This window comes from Panulirus ornatus, chromosome 43, assembly GCF_036320965.1.
Source record: "Panulirus ornatus isolate Po-2019 chromosome 43, ASM3632096v1, whole genome shotgun sequence".
NCBI classification, from domain to species: domain Eukaryota; kingdom Metazoa; phylum Arthropoda; class Malacostraca; order Decapoda; family Palinuridae; genus Panulirus; species Panulirus ornatus.
Window position 1 is genome coordinate 26,317,455 of NC_092266.1, and position 21,802 is coordinate 26,339,256.

Consider the following 21,802-nt stretch of genomic DNA (forward strand, 5'->3'; position numbering starts at 1 on the left):
GTGTCTGATGAACTGCAGACAACGCTTGTTAAGTGATCCTAGTTCAGTCGTAGTTCGGGCTAACTACCCTACCATCTTTATGTTAAAGATTGATACAACATCGGTTCTCTTCCACACTCGAGTGGCACTTACAATTCCTGTCTTCGGTCACCGACATGAACGAGGCAAAAGGAGTCTCATACATTCGTAAACACACACCTACATACGTTGGCTAATGCAAATAACATAACAATAACACTGTCAGCCATATTTCTTTACAGCTGTCTACACACAGGATGAGGGGGAAGACTGGAATGACCACCTGGGCGCTGCGCGTTGCTTAACAGTTAAAGTCACACTTACGATGCGTGATATTCCAGGGTCGTCCATCTTCCAGGAGCCACACGTCCCTCACAATAAGCTGTTTATACTCACTCTCCAGGGATCCCTTACCTGCAAGAGAGGAGAGAGAAGAAAAAAAAATTTAATTAATGGCATTATGTAAGGGGCTTAGGCTCGTATCACCGAGATCGTATTCCACTGTAATCAAAATAGCTAAATAACGGGAGGAGGAGGAGGAGGAGGTGGTGGTGGGTGCTGTTGTACTTTCATCTACCCTCTCAAACTATTCTACAATATCCTCACTCGTCTAATGATACACTTGTGTTAAGAGCGCCGGAAGGTATGTCCACACACACACACACACACACACACACACACACACACACACACACGTCCAGCGACTTGTGTTTGACCACATTGTTCGGAACATCTTCGAAAATTCCCAGAGGGCGATTTTCCACACCACGGTCGCTCGCCCTCTTCCTCGCAGCAAACACCCGCGGCACGTGAGGGCACGCACGCACGGGCGCAGGAAGGCAGCCTCCCTCGAGGACACAGAAGTCTGAGAAAATCTAACAGCCCTCAGCAGTCGTGACCACCATCGAAATGCGCCCTGATATAAACACACACACACACACACACACACACACACACACACACACACACACACAGAGAGAGAACTCAAGGGCCTCCGTAGCGTAGCGGTTTGATAATCTATTGTGACGGAGGGAATTAAAAAAAAAATCAGGCTGGAGGGAAGAAGTGCTGCTGGATTGACGGATGGAGGAGCGTTTGAGTAGGAGGAGCAGAGAAAAGGTAATGGCTCTTCAGATGAACAATATTTGGTGTTACCAGCACGACAGAGGAAAGAAAAAAGATGAATATATATGAATATATATATATATATATATATATATATATATATATATATATATATATATATATATATATGTGTGTGTGTGTGTGTGTGTGTGTGGAAAGCTGTACATCTGTTCAGTATTCAAGAGACTGTTTAAACTTTGGCACCATCACTAAAGTTCCATTCAACGCTGTTTAATTCGCTCTTAACTTGGGAGAGACTTGTTAATGTTAGAGGGTGGGGAGGGGGGTGTGGGATGGCACCTGCCTTTAAATGTGAATGTGGCTCAATCTGGCTCAGTCTTGGGTTTCTTTCTCATAAACCTATATATATATATATATATATATATATATATATATATATATATATATGACTCTGCTTCTTGATCCCGCTTACCGTTGCTCCTTCACCGCCACTTTATTCAGCTTGTTGCTCCTCCACAGCTTTATCCAGCTTATCATTGCTTCTACACAGCTTTATCCAGCTTATCGATGTTTCCACACAGCTTTATTAAGCTTATCGTTGCTCCTCCACAGCTTTATCCAGCTTATCGTTGCTCCTCCACAGCTTTATCCCAACTCCCTCTGGCCGACAACTCCTCTTCGATATCTCGTGGCATTATGGTGCTGAACAGGAGGAAGAACAGTTGTTCTTCACGAACAAAAGTTTTTCTTATTAACATCCACTTCTGAAGCAACGACAGATCCAATTACTCTCATATTGAGGCAGGGGGGAGGAAGGGAGTCTGATGTACGAAGTAATATATATATATATATATATATATATATATATATATATATATATATACTTTGATTACAAGGGTCGCGTGTAGGTCAGGAAGACCTTGCATTCTGCTTAAATGTCGATCATCACACAGCTCTGCATTTTGACCATTACCAAAGAAAAGCAACAGAGACTCGCCTCCTGTATTGCCCAACTCATGTTGTATACTTTCTCCAACACCATCACAGCCTCTACATATGGCATATATCCTTCATAACCAGCCAACAGTAAGGTATATACTTACTTTTAATCATCCATAAAAAAAAAACATTACCAACATAGTAGTAGGCCAGTGTCTCGCCAACACCAGCGGGCACATTTCCCTCATGGTCGGTATATACAATCAGTGCAAACCCCCGTCGCCAGTCAAGTGAAGCTGTACGTTAAACCCTCGTTCGATGTCGCCGCCCTGCGTGATCCATCCACCGGCTAAGCTACACACACACACACACACACACACGTCCAGATGCGTCTCGTCTGCGTGACCATTTCTCATCCCCTTCAACTCACAACCGCGTACACTTGAAGACCCCTTCTTATCCACTCGTTTTACAGCCTCAAGGCCATCTTCGATCGAGTCAACAGACGAAGTAAGACACCCTAAGCTTGAGCTTGTACGTCGGTTCTTGTCTGATGTTTTGACTTTTCACAACGTAAGAAAAAAGTACAAGTAAATTGGTTAATCATGTATGTGTTTTTGGTACCGGAAATGATGCGAGTTTGTGTCTCTCCTTCTTCATCAGGATACATACATACATATATATATATATATATATATATATATATATATATATATATATATATATATATATATATATATATATATTGCTTCTTACACATCACAAAGCCCTCCCTCCTTCCTATCCCTCCTCTTCCTCCCCCCACAATCCCTCCTGACCCAAGGCGCTAAAACAAACTTCAGGACAACCACACCACATGTTCCTATCCACCCACGTAAACACACTCCAGGACGTAGACACTTCGGGACGAAAATCGCACAGAAAAGCACGTAACATGAAACGCACTTTACCGCCTACATTCCCTATCATCTTTCACGCTCACAACGGCCAGGAGAAAAAAGGACGCGACCCACAACCATTCACCGTCATCCGCCAAAAACAGAGCTTTACTTCCTCTCTCACCATCATCCAGAATAGCCAAACGTTGTCATCCAACACAAACCAACATAGGCACCCCTCAAGCGCCATTAACCTACACACCATCATAGCCACATCAAAAACCACCAACATAACCATACATCGCCAACATAACCACACACCGTCAACATAACCACACACCGTCAACATAACCACACACAGCCAACATAACCACACACCGTCAACATAACCACACACCGCCAACATAACCACACATCGCCAACATAACCACACACAGCCAACATAACCAGCCACACACCGCCAACATAGGCACACACCGCCAACATAACCACACACCGGCCACAGGCATCAACATCCCACACACCAACATCGATATGGCCGCAAAAGGCACCAACATCTTGCATCCCAACATACCCCATCATGCACCACCGCAACCACACACCACAGCTACCACCAACATGACACACACACACACACACACACACACACACACACACACACATCGCCCCTGAAAGCATCAACATAACCACCTCGGCCATCAACATCTTACACACCAACATAGCCCCGTCAAGTACCACCATATCCCCCAACATCAGACACATATATTGCCCAGACAGGAACCAACATAACCACGCCATATCATCTCCCAACGTCACACACACACACACACACACACACACACACACAGGCCCCAGCAAACACCCCGACACAAGCCCCCAGCAAACATATACCACTCACCATCTTCCGGCTCTCTCTCTCTCTCTCTCTCTCTCTCTCTCTCTCTCTCTCTCTCTCTCTCTCTCTCTCTCTCTCTCAACTCCAATACCTGGCACTGAGCCAGAAAGCATTTATCTGATTGTTCACTTAATTTCCTTCTCGACACAGCAATTCAACTCTGCTTGTAGCTAAATCATTTCTTGCAGCATCAGACATTCAGCTGTGTGTAGAGTGGGGCCGCTATCAGTTCATCTATCCACACGCTCTCATCACTTATCCACGTACAGCCCCGATTATTATCCACGTACAGCCCCGATTATTATCCACGTACAGCCCCGATTATTATCCACGTACAGCCCCGATTATTATCCACGTACAGCCCCGATTATCATCCACGTACAGCCCCGATTATCATCCACGTACAGCCCCGATTATTATCCGCGTACAGCCCCGATTATTATCTACGTACAGCCCCGATTATTATCCGCGTACAGCCCCGATTATTATCCACGTACAGCCCCGATTACTATCCACGTACAGCCCCGATTATCATCCACGTACAGCCCCGATTATCATCCACGTACAGCCCCGATTATCATCGACGTACTGCCCCGATTATCATCCACGTATAGCCCCGATTATCATCCACGTATAGCCTCGATTATCATCCGCGTACAGCCCCGATTATCATCCACGTACAGCCTCGATTATTATCCACGTACAGCCTCGATTATTATCCACGTACAGCCCCGATTATCATCCACGTACTGCCTCGATTATCATCCACGTACTGCCCCGATTATCATCCACGTATAGCCCCGATTATCATCCACGTATAGCCTCGATTATCATCCGCGTACAGCCCCGATTATCATCCACGTACAGCCTCGATTATTATCCACGTACAGCCTCGATTATTATCCACGTACAGCCCCGATTATCATCCACGTACAGCCCCGATTATTATCCGCGTACAGCCCCGATTATCATCCACGTACAGCCCCGATTATCATCCACGTACAACCCCGATTACTATCCACTTACAGCCCCGATTATTATCCACGTACAGCCCCGATTATCATCCACGTACAGCCCCGATTATCATCCACGTACAGCCCCGATTATTTATATAAGTACCTTCGTCAATGAATAACTTGCTTCGTTTAACTTGCAGATGAATCACTCTTCGGGGGGTCTTCGTAATCTGTTTCACGTCGAGTTCGCCTCATTCATCTCCGCGAATGAATGCACTACACATATATACACACACACACCTGACACCTACCTCCTTTTTCACTCACTCCCTTTTTTTTTTTTAAACGAATATAAATCTACCTGTGGGAAGGTTGTCACCTACCAAACGCCAGACCAACAACTCTCGGCCACTCTCCCTCCTTCTCTTCCTACCACTAGAAGAGTTAGGGAGGTCTAAAACATGTGTACATACATACATACATACAGACCCTCGCCTCGCCTCGTGCGATGGCGTATTAATGAAAATGTTGTGTATAGACTTAAGCCGCCCGTCGTGGTACACAATTTTTACTTCAGAACAATTTTTTTCTTCCCCCGCGCCACCCAACCCAACCCAACCCCCCCCAAGTTGTTGAGTAAATATTGTTCTTGCTATTTACAAATTCTAAGTTACCTGTACTCCTGTTGTGTTTACACACTCTCTCTCTCTCTCTCTCTCTCTCTCTCTCTCTCTCTCTCTCTCTCTCTCTCTCTCTCTCTCTCTCTCTCTCTCTCTCTCTCTCCGTCCTCTTACACCCTCCCAGCCAGTACCGTCTCGAACCCCTCAAGACGAACATAATCAGATTACGTCCTGTACACTAAACAGGTCCCCCCGCTCCTCCTCCTCCCTTCCCTGCGCCCTCCTTGAAACGTCTCTCTCTCTCTCTCTCTCTCTCTCTCTCTCTCTCTCTCTCTCTCTCTCTCTCTCTCTCTCTCTCTCTCTCTCTCTCTGACGCAGCAAAAGGCAGTAGATAAAGCAACGCTCGGCGAGACAGACAGACGTACACTCATACACGCTCATTAACATACTCTTACCCAGCAGCGACTTACAGAATACATTGTACCCACGAGCCCCCACCACCACCACCAGCGTCTATAACAACCACGTCCTCGTTAAGCTAATTAATCTGTTTTCTTTAACACCCCTGACCTCGCAACACCAGAAGCCTTACATTCTTACGCTGCGTGTGACTCAAACTTTGGACAATGGTCACCAGGGGGTGTGTGTCTGTGCAAGTTTTTATTTTTTTTCTAAGCCGATGAGGGAACCACAGATCAACCAATGTCCTCCCTTCTGGTTCGAACCTTAAGTTGAATTGGTGATTTTCTTTTTTTTTTCGTTTTCTTTTGCTTTGCTATCCTTCTACCATCCACCTAGACCACGAGAAGCCGCCTCATCCCACTCTGACGCACCACCCACCTTCAACTCGCCCACCTAAACAGCACTGACGCACCACCCACCTTCAACCCGCCCACCTACACAACACTGACGCACCACCCACCTTCAACCCGCCTACCTACACAACACTGACGCACCACCCACCTTCATCCCGCCCACCTACACAACACTGACGCACCACCTACCTTCAACCCGCCCACCTACACAACACTGACGCACCACCCACCTTCAACCCGCCCACCTACACAACAATGACGAACCACCCACCTTCATGCCGCCCACCTACACAACACTGACGCATCAACCACTTTCCTCCGTCCACCTAAACAACACTACACCTACCACCAGCTGTTCCTGTGACCGCGAAAGCCCACCTGTACTGTTCACTCGCCAATTTCTGGCACAAAGATAGTTTTAGTCTTCATGTATTCCAAGTCCCAGATGACTTTCAGCTCTCTCTCTCTCTCTCTCTCTCTCTCTCTCTCTCTCTCTCTCTCTCTCTCTCTCTCTCTCTCTCTCTCTCAATCTCTCGACCAGACGTCAGCCTTCAAAAACGGCCCATCTTTTACCGCACTTTCACACACGACCAGAGATATATCAATCTTCCAACGGGATACACGAGCATGATAAAGTCTTTCTCTCCCAGTGACTAACAGCGACACCAGTCGACGTACCTTCAGAGGCAGGTGAACATCCACTCCTTCCTACCTATATATGCATAACCCCAACACACATGTCTCGAACGCCTCAATATTTCATAGCTGTGGGGAGGGAGGAGGCAATACCTGGCTGGCGGTCGAGAGAGTAATAGTACTACTCCACACACAAGGGTCTCCACACGCCATCCAGGCTATCGAGGGGGTGGCTGGTAGGAGAGCCACTGGTAGGCAAGCCCCCTGGTAAGGTAAACCACTGATAAGCCACTGGTAGGTAGGACGATGACTGGTACGCAAGCCACTGATAAGCCACTGGGAGGTAGGACGATGACTGGTACGCAAGCCACTGATAAGCCACTGGTTGGTAAGACGATGACTGGTACGCAAGCCACTGATAAGCCACTGGTAGGTAAGACGATGACTGGTACGCAAGCCACTGATAAGCCACTGGTTGGTAAGACGATGACTGGTTCGCAAGCCACTGATAAGCCACTGGTTGGTAAGACGATGACTGGTACGCAAGCCACTGATAAGCCACTGGTAGGTAAGACGATGACTGGTACGCAAGACACTGATAAGCCACTGGTTGGTAAGACGATGACTGGTACGCAAGCCACTGATAAGCCACTGGTAGGTAAGACGATGACTGGTACGCAAGCCACTGATAAGCCACTGGTAGGTAGGACGATGACAGATACGCAAGCCACTGATAAGCCACTGGTTGGTAAGACGATGACTGGTACGCAAGCCACTGATAAGCCACTGGTTGGTAAGACGATGACTGGTACGCAAGCCACTGATAAGCCACTGGTAGGTAAGACGATGACTGGTACGCAAGCCACTGATAAGCCAGCCCCTGAAATAGGCGTCAGTGGAAGGCAAGCAAGTAGCAGCAGGCAAGACCATGATAACCAAGCCACTGGCAGGCAAAGCAAGCCCCTTCTGAAGGGGACAAGTCAAGTCACCCTTGGAGGGTGAGATAGTTCACTACTCCTTCGAGCGGAGTGTGAGCCACATGCAACACTGCTGCCTGGCAACGATAACAGCTATCTTGCTCGTGCTCTTAAGGCGATACGGTGGTGAGGTGAGGTGTGTGGTGTGTGTGACTGACTGAAGCTACACACACACTCTCTCGCAGAAGATGAGGCCCCCACGAGTGACAACCCATCCTCCCCCACAGAGTACGCTCAAGTACTCGCGAACAGGTAATGACAAACTGCACCAACACGATCTAAATCCATCTTCACCGTCGTATTTGTGATTCAAAAATGGGCAACGAGATCCGATCATATGATCAATGTTTGTGTGTTACGAGAGAGAGAGAGAGAGAGAGAGAGAGAGAGAGAGAGAGAGAGAGAGAGAGAGAGAGAGAGAGAGAGAGAGAGAGAGAGTCTTACACTCGTGTTGCCCCGTCTCCAAACCTTGTATGGATGTACCATGCCTTAACCTTAACGATACAGGCACATAGACACACTCCCCTCCCCTTGCTCGAGCGGGGAGGAGAAACAGCAAGGTGGGCTGGCTGTGAACCGCCTAACCCTCTCCGAGGGATTCGAACCAGGACACGTTATAACTGCGACTCGCAAAGTTAACCACTGCACCACGGTGGCTTTCTTAAGCAGTACATCCCATCTCTACGTGAAAAGTTAGGTGATATGGTATGAAGTCTTTATGGTCTGATGCATTCGTTGGTGACTTCCCTTTGGCAGACACAGGAGATGAAAATGTAGAGGCTGTCATGTTTCTAACAACATTCTGCATCGTTCAACTTGCCCTGAGCACATCAGTTCATAACTGTGTGGCGAAATGAACGGCAGGGAACTTCAAGGCGTTGACTGCGTACATCCGAAGGGCCATTATACAGCGAGAGTGTGCGTGGTCGTAGAAATGATCTGAAACGCCAGAAACGACGCTGGGCAGTTGACAGGCCTCAAGGCCAACGAACCAGCCAGTGTGCTCACGGTTACATACAACACCTGGCGCACAATCTCGGTAGCCCACACCACAGGTGTGCCTTCTGACTACCAGCCAGATAATCCCATCATCGGTAAGGCCTCCTCCATGCCGTACACGCGTCCAAGGATCAGTGATGGCCCCCAGACGTCAACCACTCAAAGTGTGCACTCCCTGAGGCGCGGAATGGGTCCTCCTGACCTTGGACCAGATACGAGGGCTGTCGAAGGGCCTGGAACGAACCAGCAGTCAGTGGTGGCTTAAGAGACACGTCTGCAGAGCTATGAGCGGAACGAGACACCGGCGTCCATTCCTGGATATCACCGTCTCGCATGATGGAGTAGGAAAGTTTGCCAGAGCGGTGCACGCTCGGATACCTTATGCAAAGCAGAGGCTAACGTTATGTACGTTTTCGAGGCGAGGAGAACAACGGGGCGACGTCATGAGAGGCTCCCTTCCCAACCCACCCAAGGACACCGATATTACGCAGGAGCCGCTGCTACTTAAAGAAGAAATGGTCGCGAAAGCCCAGGGGTAAAATGGAGGCAAGCCACCGCCACCACCAATAAACTGAGAAAGAGCATTTATTTACCTCTCAGACGCACACCAAGACCTGGTGTGGTAGTAATGGCCCCCCAAGCGTCTTAAAACCACTTATTCCATCTTCAGATGCGCTGGGCTAGAGGCGTGATGGTGGGGCGGGTTAAACAATGGCGTATCTTTGTTATAATGAATCAACCACAAGTGCCCATAGTTTATCAAGGGAGTAGTAGGAAGTGTCTTCGCATCCGTGACACCGGCACTATGTAGCTGTGGACACACCCTCCTCAGCCAGAAAGGCTGTACGGCGACCTATTGTCTTTTACCGCAGTGTGTTTACGTGGGCCGAGAGAGAGTGTGTGTATGTATATATATATATGCATCAGCACTGACACTCCCTTCAGGAGTCTGATGATCATGTCAAGTGAGGGGCAGCCAGACAGTGAGGTGTAGAAGTTACGTGCATTCTAATGTAAGGGGTTTCTAGCTGAGGTTTCTAGGACAATGTAGGATTGTAAACAACAGTTACCATAGTGAGTCTGTGTTTTATAACCATCTCAGTTATTGGATGTGACAGAAATAAACTGGAAACTGGACATAATTTCTCTTCTTTCTGAGAAGATGCGTTTGAAGAACACCATTATTCTCAGTGTTAAGATCAAAACCTTGAGGAAGATGGTACGGCCCTTGAGCACGGTAGTAAGACCCTTGGACACAACACGGTACAACCTTTGAACAAGCTAGGGTTGGCTGTGAACCAGATGCCCTCTCCGCGGGATTCGAACCTGAACGGGGACAACTCCTCCTGGTTTAGGTAAGGAACGAGGTTTGCTACTGAGCAAGTGGCAAGTGTGGGGTTGATGGCCAGACCCCAGGCACTACCCCTAAACCTAGGGAGGGTGGGGGCAGTCGCTGTATCGCGTCTCTGGGGGCGGGAGGAGCGGAGGTAAAAAAACCAACCTCCTCCTCCTCCAGAAGGCGTTCCTCCACCCACAACACACAAGCCTCCCGTCAGGAGGGAACCATCCAACCATCTCCTCTTTCCCAGTAAGTAAGTGTTAAGTTCAGGCGTCTGAGTTCCAGTGAACGAATCACAAAACCGTATTGTGACTGGAACACCACTGTGGACGCAGCACAAAACTACAGTGAACGCAATACAAAGAAAATACCTTGCGAACATTTTGATAACAACAACAAGAGACAATAACACGAACTGAAGTACTCAGTTAACACAACACAAAACCACAATGTCAACAAAACACCCCAAAAAAAACTACCCTCTCAACACAAAACTGCGAGGGAACGCAACATGAAAAAAAAAAAACACTGTGAGCGCAACACAAAGCACCACCATAAAGAAAATGCTTCTAATCACGCAAAATAATGAGGTCTAGTGATGGTGTATGTGTGTGTTGTGTGTGTGTGTTGTGTGTGTGTGTGTGTGTGTGTGTGCTAATGGGATATACAACGCTCTGGGTGACTCGATGTCTTCACTGGGACCTTGACCTATTGGGCAGACGGAGGCGAAGACGGAGGAGGCTGGGGGGGTGTGCGCCTCTCCCTCCCGTGGAATGTGGACCGACTGCACCCATCCCAATGGGATCCATCCAGCCCCCGCCCTTCTTGCCTTCTGTCTTAAAGGGACTCGCACCTGGAGTGAGGAGGTGGGGCGGGCGGGCGGGCGGGGCGAGGGGGAGTTGCTGAGAGGGTGGGAGGGGGTACAGTGTCATGGAGAGGTGGTCGACAGTGGTGCCTGCCTCCTGAGGGTGAGGCGGGTACAACACTGTGGTATTTAAGGGGGGAGGGCTTCCGTGCCTCAAGAGAGGGTTGTCGTAACAAAAACGTCCAAGGCCACGTAGAATACGGAAGAAGCGGAGGAAGGTAGGTAGGTGGTGGAGGCAATAACAATGCTAGTGTAACAACAGTATAGAAAACGAGGTTTGGTTCTAAGGTTTAAAAAAAAGAAGTCTTGTTGGAATACACAGACGAATCATTGTGATAATTCTACAATTATTATTATCGTTCTTTATCTTTACTGATACCGAAAGTGGCTCCATTTCCACCCCATGCCCGACGTCGCCAAACGACCTAAGGATTAGCCTCATTCTGTTACAGCTCGTTTACAGGTAACGAGGTCGGTGTTAATTATTGGAGGCGCAGTGGTTGTTGTTGAGATAGCGTCACAACTACGCTGGCCGTGACGCGTGACAGCACAACCACGCGTGACAAGGGCCGTAGATGGTCGTATCATCATCTCGAACAACCTTCCTAATAGTTGTAACGAGACCTTGACGGCCTTAATCATTACCCTGGTAGTTCAAAGCCTAAAACAACCAAACAACCAATCAATCGACCACGCGTGAAGTATCAAAAAAAAATAAATAAAACAATACATTTTTATGAAAAAAATGCCTAAAAAAAGACAATACTGCCATTAACAATGGCAAACAACTACATTTTTAGCTAGCAAACAGTTGACTAACAACCACATAAAAAGAGGCCTCCAGAAATTACGACTCCACAACATCTTATGAACAAGAAAAACAACTAAAAAAAACATAATATAACCACCACAACAAACAAACAAACAAGCAAGAACAAGCACATACGAACGTGTAGACGCGCTCAACACTCACACAACAAGCCACCAGAGCTTGACAAGAGTTCCAGAGTATAAAGCCAACAAATTTTACAAACTACATCACACAAACATAAACACAAGAATGTCTGACACACACACACGCCAAAACGTCCCACAAGAGAGACAAACAACTGGGAACCACCTAACAGCAGAAAATGGGGCAATTACACACGAGACTAACATAGTACAGCTGATACTGATAATAATAATAATAATAATAATAATAATAATAATAATAATAATAATGATAATAATAATAATAATAATAATAATAATAATAATAATAATAATAATGATAATAATAATAATAATAATAATAATAATAATGATAATAATAATAATAATAATAATAAAGAAAATAATAATAATAAAGAAAAAGAAATTCAAATCTCTCCGTCTCGCACGTAATCTTGTTCTTCGGAACTCTCTCTCTCTCTCTCTCTCTCTCTCTCTCTCTCTCTCTCTCTCTCTCTCTCTCTCTCTCTCCACAATCAATCAGACGCGACTGTATCTCGGAACGCAAAACCACTGATCATAATGATGGGCCCTTACCCCCCTCCCAAAACAGGACATGATGAATAGTCGTACGTCTCGGGTCAACCGAGGTCATATAGTACAATATGAGGTTAAACAGAGACGTGGTCCGGGGTCGACCTTGTTGACGACGCGAGAGTAATGACCTCCCATCCTTGCTGACATCACATTAATTACCCACGGGGACCCAGCTCCCCCCCCCAACACCACAAGGTCCTTCCCCAGTTCCCCTCTCTCTCTCTCTCTCTCTCTCTCTCTCTCTCTCTCTCTCTCTCTCTCTCTCTCTCTCTCTCTCTTTCTCTTCCACCAACACCACCTTAGGGTCCTTGCCAGTTCCTCCCCCTTCTTCACAACTCTCCACCACCACCACAAGGTCTCTGCCAGTTCCCCTCCCAATATACCGTATAGGTCTCTGTCAGTCCCCACCACTAACCACCACCACAAGGTTTTTGCCAGTCCCCTTTCCCTACCCACCACTACCACTAGGTCTTTGCCAGTCCCCCTTCTGCTAACCACCACCACCACTAGGTCTTTGCCAGTCCCTCTTCTGCTAACCACTATCAAAAGGTATCTGCCACACACACACACACAAAAAAAAAAAAAATTGACCCCACCCTAAGTATAATATCGCTCATGTCTCGTCATTAATTACTGCCTTCGCCCATACCTCACCATTAACAAAGCCTCACGCCTCGAAGCTAACAAGGCTCGTGCTTCACCACCAACAACGCCGCCCGCATCTCTCCACAAACAACGCCCCAAACCTCACTACGCCCAAGCCTCACCCATAACAAAATGCACCCTTTATCACCGACAACGCCCACGACATACAACAAACAAGAACTACTAACCAACCAACACACCAACACGCATGCTCAGTCCCCAACAAAACCTAGAAACTCCAACAACAACGTCTCTGTGCCTCACCATAACCACGGCTCAATGCCCACCCCTAACACCGCCTACGATCCCCGCCCACCTAACAAATGAGGGAGGAGGGGAACTCGCGGATCATGTAACACTGTAAACATCTTACATCTTGCTCAATTCACGTTTCATAAACGTGCGAAAGTAATGACTCAAAAAGTATCTATCTTTGTACGGTGGTGGAGCATAATAAACATTTGTAATCACCTATTTGTACGGTACTGGGAGAGGAGAGATGGGGGTGAGGGGGAGTTTTTACATTCGTGGGGGCCCACCTCTATGGATCATTTTTCTACCATGCAGCCTTTTGAAATTCCGTTATGCTCTCAGTAGTCTGAAATTCGACGTTCAGTATCTTCCATTCATCCTTCACTTTCATAGACTATAAAAAGACTTCTCTACAATTCTTTAAAACGTTTCTCATTTCAAGTTGTGGCCTCTGGTTCTCCTACTTCTACACCTTTCGATTAATATACTCTCTGTTTACGTCATCAAACTTGTGCAGACGAAATACAGATTGTAGTCGTCACCCCTTACTCTTCTCTCTTCCATGGCGGACATACTTAAAGCCCTCTGATCTTTCACTGTAACTCAACACTCTTAATTCCAGTAGCACCACTGTTGTCTTCCCCTGCACATAAATGTTCATCTACATAGCTATGCACTTGTTCATGGGTCGTTCATGGCGTTCACAATGATGTCATGGGACTGTTCTTAATATCTGTGTGCATCGAAGTTTTGACCGAAACTGGTCGAGTGTGGTGAGGAACAGGCACCACGCCATCACAGGGAACAGTACAATTCTCAAATGGAAGAACCATTTCCAAAAGTGGACCCCAACCATCGCGGACAACAGGTGTATGTATACCAGTCCACCGCCTCGACCATCTCCCGTACCTCTACCAGTCCACCGCCTCGACCATCTACTGTATCTCTACCAGTCCACCGCCTCGACCATCTCCCGTACCTCTACCAGTCCATCGCCTCGACCATCTACTGTACCTCTACCAGTCCACAGCCTCGACCATCTACTGTATCTCTACCAGTCCACAGCCTCGACCATCTACTGTATCTCTACCAGTCCACAGCCTCGACCATCTCCCGTACCTCTACCAGTCCACCGCCTCGACCATCTACTGTATCTCTACCAGTCCACCGCCTCGACCATCTACTGTATCTCTACCAGTCCACCGCCTCGACCATCTACTGTACCTCTACCAGTCCATCGTCTCGACCATCTACTGTATCTCTACCAGTCCACCGCCTCGACCATCTACTGTATCTCTACCAGTCCATCGCCTCGACCATCTCCCGTACCTCTACCACTCCATCGCCTCGACCATCTCCCGTAAATCCCCCAAACCATCACAGGAACAGTAAACCCGACGAGCCAGTGTAAACCTCAGACCGTAGAGAGAGAATTGAACTCTGGGATGTTGGCCTCTGCGTCTATAAAAGCCTTCTTCTAGCAGGGGTTAAGAATTCCCTCCCCCCTGTAATGAACTGCAAACACCAACCTCACCAGACTTTTCATGAAGGATCCCACATCATTACTTTTTAAGGTTCAATTAGAAAAAAAAAAAGAAGAGAAAACGTGCATCAACGCCGACCACGACATTAACTGCCTCAACTAATTAGCCGCTTTGGCTGGTTGTTTGTTTATGTGTGTACTGGTGTTGCGAGGGGAGGGGTGAGGGAGGGAAGGAGGAGGGAGGAGGGCGGAGGCATCTTCGAAGTGCGCCGTCGTTCGAGGTGCACGTAAAGGTGCTTTTTTCTGGTCCTCTACATACACCAAATTGACGATTACGGGTCGTCCCGATCACCACCTACCACTACTACCCTCAGATACATCACCCACCACCACCACCACCACACTCAAATCTCACCGCTGTCACTACTCCTACTAACCCCTTCACTCCACCGGCTGCACCTTCATTGCTATGACCCCCTACCACACAACACCCCACCATCAAGGTCATCCTCACATCCACCACCACCGTCCTTGCACCACACACTACTACCACACACCACACACCGCTACCACCACTACCATCATCAGTACCCTCGCATCTTGTCACCAGCACCCCACCCATCAACCCCTTACACCTCCCCACTATACACCCTACCAACTGCTCCCCTTACATTATCATCACAGAGATATGTTGAATTCGCTCCGTCGTCCCCTTACGTAAATGCTTGAGCGTAATTTCCTCGCCCAGTTATTCGTTATGCACGACGTCTCCCAGTGTTATTCACCGAGCCGTTAGTCTTTACAACGATGTTCTGCATGAATAATGTGCTGCAGGATTCATAAATACACGGAAGAGGGTACGACGCTCTGCCAACCAACCAGACGGTTTCCAGGCTATATCTAGCTCGCTGAGTACGACGGTTCGACCCTTTAAAAGATGACTGTGCGACCCCTTGTTGTACGACGGGGTGACCAAAGGTACGATGACGTTATCTCTCACTATGACCCTTAAGGGCACGGACGGTCAAAGGGCCAAGTCATCACACCCGTGGGTCATACTGTCGTGTCCTCAAAGCTCGTACCGTCGTGTTCAAGGGTCGTACCGTCGTGTTCAAGGGCCGTACCGTCGTGCTCAAGGGTCGTACCGTCGTGCTCAAAGGCCGTGCTGTCGTGCTTAAGGGCCGTGCCGTCGTGTTCAAAGGAGTAAACTCAGATGGCTGACCAACACGAGAATAAACTTCTCATGATTTCTGTGTTAGCTCAAGCCTTTCTGGTGCTCCGTCCTACTCAGGAAGAAAAAATAAAAAAATAAAACATCCTTAGTTATTCCATCAACAACTAATGATTGTATGCATTGCTTCCATCGGCCGCATGAAACAGAAATGAAGCGATAAATACATATATGCAGAGATCTAAGCTATTTATGCTTCCATTACTGCTGAAGTTTACAACATGGAGGCCCAGTCTTTCGTGAGTAGAGGCGTCCCGGATCATGATGGGCATTTCCAAGTCCCTGATTACGACCTTATCACCCTTATCCACAACGGTACGACCCTGGATCACGACGGGACGACCCTGGATCACGACGGGACGACCCTGGACCACGACGATAAAACCCTGGACCACGACGATACGACCCTGGACCACGACGGTACGACCCTGGACCACGACGGGACGTCCCTTATCCACGACGGGACGTCCCTTATCCACGACGGGACGACCCTGGACCACGACGGGACGACCCTGGACCACGACGGGACGACCCTTGGAAACACCTATCGATGGCACACACTCACGATACCAATGGTAATCTTGTACAACGCGCACTTCATGGATGCCACACCTGAGCGTCTCTGTGATGTCCTGACGACCATACGTGGCTCCACGCCTGGTCAGAGGCTTCGTAAAACTCCCGCCAGACCCAGCGTTCACGTGGATGTTAGCTTCCATTCCCTGCACCAGTGTGATCCTCGTATCTATCTATATGACCCCCTTGCATCTGTGTGTGTGTGTGTGTGTGTGTGTGTGTGTGTGTGTGTGTGTGTGTGTGTGTGACCCATATGTGACTCCCTTCCATTTATGTGAACTGTGTGACCCCTTGCCTCTGTGTGACCCCTTGCCTCTGTGTGACCCTTTGCCTCTGTGTGACCCCCCCCCTCAGACCTGTGTGACCTCTCTGGCGTCTCTAGGAACCCATCACACCCGTGTGACCTCTGGCGTCGGCGTGAACCCCCTGACACTCATGTGATCCTTACGTGACCCCTGACACAGCTGCTGTGACCCTTGCCTCGCAACAGTGTAGACCCTTGCCCTCACGTTTCCCCCCTCACACAAGTGATCTAGCGGGCATAACCAGCACATAACAGAGCATTAGAGGAACAGGCCACAATAATAACATCGTTATGGCACTTCTCTCTCCACAGGGTAAGGTCAAAGGGGCACGTCACGCTATACCACCTCCTCCCACCACCCGTGTGACACACCACCACCTTCCTCATCCTTGAGGTCGCCCAGGCTCGAGGATGTCCTCGAGTAAAAAAAAAAAAAAAAAGGCTCATCCTTGATGTCACTCTTATTTCTCGCCAACTCGCTAAAAAGCCCCTTTGTAGCGTAGGAGAGAAAAAAAGAAAAGCTAAAATTACGGAGCGCGCAACGACGAACACAGGTGCCACCTGCGCGCGCGCGCTGTGCAGCTGGCTGTTTAAGACAGGGTGCGGCTCACGGACGACGGGCTGGCTCGTTGCTGCAGCTGGTGTAATTGGTGACGTGACCTCACGTGGCGTCTTTGGTGAGCATGGTCTTCCTGGGAATAAATGTGAATCCGGCCGGAGGGATGGGATGCCCCAGGGAGAAACGCACGCCCGCCCCGTGACCGCAGACGGTGTCTACGGTGAGGGAGGGAGGCGGACAGATGAACACCGAACTAACCTGAAGGAGAAGCGGAGGACATCCACTCAAGCGTCAGCCGAGGTTAAGGGGGAGATATACACTCAAGCGTCAGCCGAGGTTAAGGGGGAGACATACACTCAAGCGTCAGCTGAGGTTAAGGGGAAGATATACACTCAAGCGTCAGCCGAGGTTAAGGGGGAGACATACACTCAAGCGTCAGCTGAGGTTAAGGGGGAGACATACACTCAAGCGTCAGCCGAGGTTAAGGGGGAAGATATACACTCAAGCGTCAGCCGAGGTTAAGGGGGAAGACATACACTCAAGCGTCAGCCGAGGTTAAGGGGAAGATATACACTCAAGCGTCAGCCGAGGTTAAGGGGGAAGATATACACTCAAGCGTCAGCCGAGGTTAAGGGGGAAGATATACACTCAAGCGTCAGCCGAGGTTAAGGGGGAAGACATACACTCAAGCGTCAGCCGAGGTTAAGGGAGAGATATACACTCAAGCGTCAGCCGAGGTTAAGGGGAAGATATACACTCAAGCGTCAGCCGAGGTTAAGTGTAAGATATATATCTACCGTCTGACACACTCGATCATCTGATGACACAGACAAGGGCAGCTGCCAGGCAAAAAGATCCATGTGTTACCTCCCGATTTATGTTTTGTCCTTCAGTCCTTAAAATGTTCTCTAAACAAACTTTGCGAGGAGCAATTGAACGATTCACACACACATTTTTTGCTAAAGTATATATATATATATATATATATATATATATATATATATATATATATATATATATATATATATATATATATATATATATATATTATATATATCACGCTTTACTAAATCCTGATGTGATAATAGTATATCCCTTTTTTCCTCCACTGATCCTCCATCAAGACCCATTCGCTCAGGTCTTGGAGAGAACTGGTTCTGAAACCATTATAATCAAATGGTGCTATCATTTATTCACTTGTATAAGGTAAGGGTGGGGGAGGAAAAAAAAAAAAAAGAATGTGTTTTTACGTTTAGCCTCCAAAGCCTTGTCGTGATATTTGTGGCCGCTCGTAGAATTAAAAGGTTACCCCCCTCTAACATACTGGCACTTTTCCGTGCGTTGCTGGGAAGAGAGGAAAAATATTCATCTATGACTAAAAAAAAAGAACGATAGCTTCCTCGTGAGCGGAGAGAATCACACGAACCGTGAGTCAGTGTGTGTGTGTGTGTGTGGGAGAGACAGACAGACGAGAGGGTTGTAACAGCCAACACATCTGCTCCAAGCGCTCGCACGTTTCCTCCTGGTGCGCGGCAGCTGCTGGCCGACTAGAAAGCATCAAAACAAGTGCCACGAGTGAGTGAGGGAGGGGGGAAGGCAGTAGAGGCTGACGTGCCAGCATGACGGCCCAGCGCTGCTACTGCATGGTAAGTCAATCATGGCTCGCACCACGCTAGTCACTCTGCCTACCACCTGCCCCACCCCCTCTCTCCACACAGATGGTTCCCATTGTCTTCTGCCCACAGATGTCTCTTGCTGTCCTCTGTCTACTGATGGTTCCCACCGTCTCCTACCCACAGATAGGGCCCACCGCCACCTACCCTCAGATGGCTTCCCTCCCACCGCCACCTACCCTCAGATGGCTTCCCTTACTCGGGAATATTAGTCTACTCTCGTATCCATGTTTGCCTGCCCGAGGGTTGCGGCTTCCAACAGCCTGGTCGACCAGCGACCCGACCCCAACAGCCTGCGCTCAGCACGGGCAGCGAGGGCAAAGACCTACGAAGAATAAACGAGATATCCACCAGGTAAAGGACATAAGATTTTTTTTTTTCGTTTTTTGTTTTTTCAACACCCGCACTTCATCCAACGCTGTGGGCGTTCTTTAAAAGCCGCTGGCGTAGGCTATGCACGTAGCATAACAACACAACACGACCAAACGTAACAGAATCACTGAACTCTGATCAATGTGCTGTTCGTATACTGCGTCAGGGAGCGGCTCTTCCCGAGCGATGTGCACTTCGTCACCTTTTCCCTTTGTGTGTGCCGCCCGCCCCCCAGCATGACCGTGGCTTCACGGGAAATCTCAAAGGCTGTCGAGTACATTACACCCACATGTTAGCTCCTACTTGCCTTGTCAGAGGTGGAGACAGTCACTCCATCGCCCCAAACCGCCAACCGACCATCAACCCAATTTCTCCTTACAACCTAAGCTCGCCCAAGAGCTAAATTTTTCCTCCTAAACTACCACAGAATCTCCCACATAACCCTCTCCCCACCCTCTCCTCTTCTCCAACATCTCCACCGCCTCATCGAACCCAACTCTCAACCCCCACCACTCACTTCCAACCCCCGCCTCGACCCCCTCTCCGCTATAAACACACACACACACACACACACACACACACACACACACACACACACACACAATCCCTCCTCCCTCCCCACCAAACCATTCTTTCATTACACACCAACTCACCCAACAAATGACACAACTTCCACAACAACATATACACATTATCCCAAACGACTTCCACGCACACGAAGACAAATTTACGAAAGGAGTGCGTTCGCGATGACTCCGAGTTTCCAAGACTTACATTCACCAGGTAGACTTTGTCCTGGGGAAGAGGCGATGGCGGACGATGAATAATAAAATAAGCTTCCACTTGCCCCAAGCAAAGCTTGGCGGTGTCCCGACGGAGCTCAGCGGTGGACTGACAAAGCTTGACGCTGTTTTCTGACAAAGCGTGGAGGTGGCCTGAAAAAAAGCTTGGTAGTGTCCTTACAGAGCTTAAGAGGCGTCCTGGTAAAGCTTAGCAGTGTCCTTACCAAGCTTAGCCGTGTCTTTATAGAGAATAGCGGTGTCCTGTGAAAGCTTAGCAGTGTCTTTAGAAAGCTTTGCGGTGTCCTTACAGAGCTTAGCAGTGTCCTTACAGAGCTTAGCAGTGTCCTTACAGAGCTTAGCGGTAATGTGGTATCCAACAAAACACAGAAGTGTGCTACGGTGTGAGGCAGAGGCCCTCATGAAGGCGAGTGAAATGTGAGAGTGTGAGGTGTGTGTGTTGTGTGTATTGTGTGTGTGTGTGTGTGTGTTGTGTGTGTGTGTGTGTGTGTGGAGAGGGAGGGAGGGGCGGGTGCTGTAAGGAGGACCATCACGATGCGTGTCGGAAGGCCATGCACAGAGAGTATAAAACCACGCTACAACCCCCAACCCCATGAGTTGATCAGTCGTCTTCATGAGTATAATTGGACTCATTTCTCCCCGTCCTGAGACATGTCTAATGAGGCAAAACAGATTCCTTTCTTCACACACAGATCAAAATTCCTCCCTCGAAGTAGAAATGAGAAGAAAGAGAAAAGGATCTTGCAGCATCCTTCGTTCATCTGACAACCCTGAGCGGTAGAAATCCCCCTCCACCACCCCCCTCCCTTCCCTTCCCGCTAGTCCTAACCCTTTCATTAACACCCCCCTCCTCCTCCATAACCCATCCACAAAATCCCCCACCCTTCCGAAAGTCGTACCCAATCCACTACATCCGACGTAATCGTGCTCACCCTCACCCTTCCACCCACCTCGACAACATCCCCCTAAACAACGAGTCCCCCTAAACAACGAGTCCCCCCTCTAAAGTCGTGTCCTCTCCTCCTCCCACCCACCCTCCCACAAAATCCCCTCCTATAACGCACCTTAATACCGCACTCGAACCCAGTAATTCCCACTACACACTCTATCTTCCCATCCTCCATATAACATTACCAATTACTTTTTTTTTGTTCCAAGTACTCTTCCCCGGCAGCGCATCTCTCGTGTAAGGGAATGGCGCCACACACACACACACACACACACACACACACAGCCGACACTTGAAACGCACCTTGGCACTGCGCCTCCGTCGGCTTATTTTTGGTCGTGACGAAGTGGCAGTACACTATGAATGTGCCCCTTACCTCTATCACGCTTCTGATGAAGGGTGTGG

General features: G+C 48.5%; 1 protein-coding gene across 1 annotated transcript in view; it reads right to left on the reverse strand.

Annotated features, from left to right (window-relative positions):
- Positions 1 to 21,802, reverse strand: part of LOC139762421 (uncharacterized) — a 1,009,039-nt gene that overhangs the window by 677,658 nt on the left and 309,579 nt on the right.